Here is a 6,606-nt window from a genome sequence, read left to right on the forward strand (position 1 = left end):
AAGGTATTACCAAGGTATGGCCAAGGTATGACCAAGGTATGACAAACGTATGACCAAGGTATGACCAAGGTATAGCCAAGGTATAGCCAAGGTGTGGCCAAGGTATGACCAAGGTATGACCAAGGTATGGCCAAGGTATGACCAACGTATGGCCATGGTATGGCCAAGGTATGACCAAGGTATGACCAAGGTATGACCAAGGTATGACCAAGGTATGACCTTCGTATGACCAAGGTATGGCCAAGGTATGACCAAGGTATAACCAAGGTATGACCAAGGTATGGCCAAGGTATGACCAACGTATGGCGAACGTATGGCCAAGGTATGACCAAGGTATGACCAAGGTATGGCCAAGGTATGGCCAAGGTATGACCAAGGTATGACCAAGGTATGGCCAAGGGATGACCAAGGTATGACGAAGGTATGACCAAGATATGGCCAAGGTATGGCCAAGTTGCATGAGTATGGCCAAGGTATGACCAAGGTATGACCAAGGTATGACCAAGGTATGACCAAGGTATGGCCAAGGTATGGCCAAGGTATGACCAAGGTATGACCAAGGTATGACCAAGGTATGGCCAAGGTATGGCCAAGGTATTGCCAAGGTATGACCAAGGTATGACCAAGGTATGGCCAAAGTATGGCCAAGGTTTTGCCAAGGTATGGCCAATGTATGACCAAGGTATGACCAAGGTTTGGCCAAGGTATGGCCAAGGTATGACAAACGTATGGCCAAGGTATGACCAAGGTATGACCAAGGTATGGCCAAGGTATGGCCAAGGTATGGCCAAGTTGCATGAATATGGCCAAGGTATGACCAAGGTATGACCAAGGTATGACCAAGGTATGACCAAGGTATGACCAAGGTATGACCAAGGTATGACCAAGGTATGACCTTGGTATGACCAAGGTATGGCCAAGGTATAACCAAGGTATGACCAAGGTATGACCAAGGTATGACCAAGGTATGGCCAACGTATGGCCAAGGTATGACCAAGGTATGACCAAGGTATGACCTTGTTATGACCAAGGTATGGCCAAGGTATGGCCAAGGTATGGCCAAGGTATGACCAAGGTATGACCAAGGTATGACCAAGGTATGACCAAGGTATGGCCAAGGTATGACCAAGGTATGACCAAGGTATGGCCAAGGTATAGCTCTCCACAGCTGTAACTGTTTTGACTGTTTGTGGGAACTTTATACAAAGGCGTGCGTCTCAGGTATGCATTATGAAGCTGTGTGGTTCTTCTCATTTGGTGTAGTTTGTTTGCATTTGAGACGCTGATTTTGCTGTTGATGCGTACAGGATTGTGTTTTACATTTAGCAGTAATGTGTGCGTTAGCTTTTAAGTACGTTTTTGTTATAAGTCGATGTGATATATTCTGTATGTATGCGATATAAAGACCATGTCACATACCACAGACAACACAACCGACATAAACCATAATTGTTGGGCAGCCCTAGCTGTTTGTAAAAAGCTGAACAAAGAAATGGGTAAATCATAATTATATCACAGAGTATGTTACCTACGGTTACTTGTTTCATTTAGGTTTATCTCTTCATATTTCTTCACATCATGCATACTTAGATATGGGAGAAAACATGAAAGTTTCACGTACCTTTCTCAGACAACCGAATGTCCGAATGCTTGTGGGTCCAAATGCTCGTGGATCTTCGAGCGAAATGTGAGCCAATCGTCCTACACAGCCTGACTGAAGAGATGGTACGGAATATGAGCCAATCTTCCTGCAGCGTCCGACTGAAAAGATTGTGCGGACTATGCGTCAATCTTCCTGACAAGTCTAACAGAAGAGTTCGTGCGGAATGTGAGCCAATCTTCCAGCAGAGTCTGTCTGAGACTGATGAAATTCCTTCTCGCAGAAGTAATTCCTCCCACTATTCACATAATGCTATGCATTGCGGATATTCTATCTCACGGACAATACGTTACATATTCTTGCCATTCAATTTTTGGACAAAACAAAATAACAGAAAGACCTGCAAGTGATATAAAGTGTTGTGATCTAAGTTTGGATTACATTGCATGTTAAACTTTATGTTGTCGACTGAGCAAATATTTAAACTTACAATACTCAAATACTTGAGATCAATTGACTCTAGTATCTCGCCTCAAGATTGTGACTTGCCAAGCATGATGACCACTGGTTGTGTAAAAGGAATTCTCCTTCATCCCATATTCTACCAACCTGATGAAACTATTTTTGGATGATAGACATAGTCTAATATCTGAGGCAACAAGTTCTTTTTTATTCCTGTATATATATATTGTATTTCCACACGTTGTATCCTTTACAACTGTCGTGCAATAAGTTCTTCTATATTTTTGATTTGTACTAATTTAATTAATAGGATTCTAAATGTACAGCACCTTCAGTAGCCAAATCACTGTCGCATTTGTTGAATGTCTAATGAGAATACGGCTGTTTCCCGACAGTATGGAAATTTTCGAATGTTGTTCCAGTGCATAAAAAAGGTGATAAGCAGACCAAAGAAAACTAGCACTTCTATGCTGTGTGTCCAAAGTGTTTGAACGGATAGTTTATGCCCCACTGTCTGCCTATTTACATGGCAACAACCTGCCAACCGATCGAAATTCATTGACAGACTTTGTTCATAAGCTGCACAAAGCAGTAGACTAAGGTCTCGAAGTACGTGCCGTTTTCTTGGACATATCAAAAGCTTTCAACATAGTATGGCACGATGGTCCTCTTTTCAAATTAAACCAACTAGGCGTCTCATGTTCACTTCTGCAATTGATACAATCTTATCTTTCGTTTCGGAAGGAGCGGGTTGTCGTTAATGGGGCATGCCAATTGACGCAGGTGTCCGACAGGGGTCACTTCTGGGCCCACTCCTTTTTCTAGTTTTTATTAATGATTTTATGGAAAACTTGCAAACTGATGCCAACCTTTTTGCTGTTGACACGTCTCTTGTGGAAGTAGTTTTGGATCCGCTTGTCTCAGCAGATAGATTGAACCACGATCTTAGATTGGTGGGTGAATAGTCGGACCAGTGGCTGGTAACTTTTAATCCCCTTTAAACTGAACTCGTGACATTCTCCATGAAAAGGATCAAAGTCCATCACCCACCATTAGTGTTGAGAGAGTTGTGCTGAAGGAAGTTGACTCTCGCAAGCATTTGGGCTTACACCTGACACGTGACTTGTCCTTGTCATATCATGTTTCTACCTTGATTACCATATTAAGTTGATTTAAGTTTTTTTTAAATGACGAATGGTATTGCACCACAGTACTTACAGCAACATACTGTCCCATGCAACCTTCGTGCAAACCAAAACTTCACTTCCATTGCTCGCAAAACTATAAAATATTTTTAAAAATCCTTCCTACCCTCAACTGTTCATTTGTGGAATGAATTGCCTGCAAATGTTAAAGTCCCCCCCCCCCATATTTTCAAAATGGAGCTGGACTCACTCTAAACAAGATTAAGCCAAAGACGTTCTCTGTTATTACCTGTCTCCAACATTATAGACCTAAAGCAATTTAACGACAGTGCATTATGTTCTTTATTGTTAACAGGATCAACATCTCTTCCACACTTACAAAACTGTAATATCTTTGATATTGTCCATACTTATATCCATTGCACAGGTAGATTCTCCTAATTGATTCAGCACCAACTCGTCTTGTCTAAACTTACCTTTCTGTCATCCATTTTGTATCTATCTATGTTTAATACTCTTGTTTTATGCTTATTTTTTTGGGTAGAATGCTTCATATAAGCAAATTGTGCTTTCTGCCTAATACTCACAAAATATATGTGAATGAAAAATGTTTTGTTCACAGAAACACCACGTGTGAACAATTAAGGATGCCGGGGTCGAAAATTCTGACCACTCTATACTCTGCACGATTTGATTCTATACACATGGAGCTACTATTCTATATATGTTGATTTTTTTTTATATAGATTTAGCTCTTGATTTAGCTTTACATAATGCAAAAGTACTTAATAGATGAGGGAGAAATCATGAAAGTTTTACATACCTTTCTCAGACAGCCAGAACCCCTTCTTCTCTGTCCAAATTCTTGTGGCTCTTCGAGCAAAATGTGAGCCAATCTTTCTGCAGAGACTGAATGAAGATGTCGTGCGGACTATGCGTCAATCTTCCTGACAAGTCTGACTGAAGAGGTAGTACGGAATGTGAGCCATGCCAATCAATGAAATTCCTTCTCGCAGTAGTAATTCCGCCCACTATTCACATAATGCTATGCATTGCGGATATTCTATCTCGCGGACAGAACGTTACATATTCTCGCCATTCGATGTTTGGACAAAACAAAATGACAGAAGATTTTTAGAGATTTACTGCGAGTATAGCAACTTTCTGCGTACTGGAGCAGTCGTATTACGGTGTGTCTCATAGAAAAGGATAAAATGAATAACATTAGATGGTGGGGAAGATGAGCAGTAAGGTGATTTCACTTCGAGAAGAGTTCGTGCGGAATGTTAGCCAATCTTCCTACAGAGTCTGTCTGAGACTGATGAAATTCCTTCTCGCAGTAGTAATTCCGCCCACTATTCACATAATGCTATGCATTGTGTACTTTCAAAATAGCGGAAAGTAGGTTCTATGTTCTCGACATTCAATTTTTTTGCAAACAATTGAACATAAAGACCTGCAAGTGATATTAGGTGTTCTGATCAAAATCAACTGCCAAAACATCAAGCATCTCTCTCCAGCTTTGGTCACACGCTAAATAGAAAATTAACCCTCAGGCTCAATGTTTAATCAAAATGTCTTGAATTGCTGAAATATGTGATTTTGTAGAGATTTACTGCAAGTATAGCACTTTTCTGAGTACTGGAACATTTCTATGACGGTGTGAAGGAGAAAAGAATAAAATGAATAACATTAGATGGGGAAGATGAGCAGAAAGGTAATTCCACTTCGAGAAGAGATGGTGACGTGAAGAATGTAAGCCAATCTTCCTACAGAGTCTGACTGAGACTGATGAATTTCCTTCTCGCAGTCGTAATTCTGCCCACTATTCAGATAATGTTATGCATAGTGTAGCTTGTATCTAGCGGGCAGTACGTTACATGTTCTCGCCATTCATTTTTTGGCAAACAATTGAACATAAAGACCTGCAAGTGATATAACGTTAGTGATCTAAGATTGGCATACATTGTTAAACTTTATGTTATCAACTAAGCAAATATTTAACATTACAATATCCAGATACTTGACTGTAGTATGTCGCCTAAAGATTATAACTTGCCACAATTATAAACATAGTTTAATATCTGAGGCAACACGTTCTTTTTCATTCTTGTACATATTTTCTATTTGTACAGTTTGTTAAATAAAACTAGAGTTGCTGAGAAAGAAACATTTCTATGTCCTAGACCTGCCAGAGAATATTTTGGTCGATCAAAGGCAAAACGTTTTCTCTACTCAACTGTTCTCTTGTTCTCTGGTAAATGAAACTATATTCATGATATTTGTGATTCTGTTTGACCAGTTAAAAGATATAGTTTTTATCCGCTCTCCGACTATTACAAATATTTTAAGGATGGACACTTTTTTAATATAAGGGCAACTTTCAATGCTAAATGGAAGTACTTTGAATTGCAAAAAGAAGTGTTTCAGCATTATCTCTATTGCGAGTCAAATATCGTTTGGAATACATGTACATTTTGCACACCGGACTGTCAACAATAAAACAATGCATAATATTATCTGCTGGATAGGATGGACGTCGGAAAGATGATTTCACTGCAAGAAAGAATTTCATCAGACGCTTCTTCAAGAGATTGGCGAACATTCGATGAGAACGAACCGAGACATATTGACATACAAAGAGGACAATCATGTTTGTTTGGTTGGTTGGTTGGTTGGTTGGTTGGTTGGTTGGTTGGTTGGTTGGTTGGTTGGTTGGTTGGTTGGTTGGTTGGTTGGTTGGTTGGTTGGTTGGTTGGTTGGTTGGTTGGTTGGTTGGTTGGTTGGTTGGTTGGTTGGTTGGTTGGTTGGTTGGTTGGTTGGTTGGTTGGTTGGTTGGTTGGTTGGTCCGTTTGTTTGTCCTGCACGACTGGTAAAACGTCATTAGTTGTACAAAACAGGGTTTAAAGTTAGTATGTACGTACAAGCTACATGACACTGGACTGCAAGATTTATCAAAATTTAAATCTGCCAGAAGATAGCTAAAGATTGCGGATTTTCTAGCGTTAGGATTAGTTAGCGCGTTAGTTAAGGTGAACCTTCCATCAAGAATATCTCGGCAACAAAGTAAAAATCTTTGATGCGGGTTCTCTACCAAGGGACCTTTCCTAAAGATACCAAGTTTATCCTAAATTTTAATTCAATAGGGAGACAATCTCTCACTCTAGTCTCTTAACTGCACCCCTCCGCCTATGGTCAGATTTGAACTCTGACCCTGAAGCTTTTCTGCAAGCTGATGGTATAGGGACAAATCACTTAAAAACACATTTACTTCCATTTCAAACTTCAAGTCTTTATCCCCACTGCAAAGCTGGATTTGTCAGGGTTTTTTTGTTGTTTAATAAGCTCAAGTTCAACTCCAGCATTTTAACGAGCTACAGCCAGATGATTGTCATGATG

Source organism: Branchiostoma floridae, chromosome 5, assembly GCF_000003815.2.
Source record: "Branchiostoma floridae strain S238N-H82 chromosome 5, Bfl_VNyyK, whole genome shotgun sequence".
Lineage (NCBI taxonomy): Eukaryota > Metazoa > Chordata > Leptocardii > Amphioxiformes > Branchiostomatidae > Branchiostoma > Branchiostoma floridae.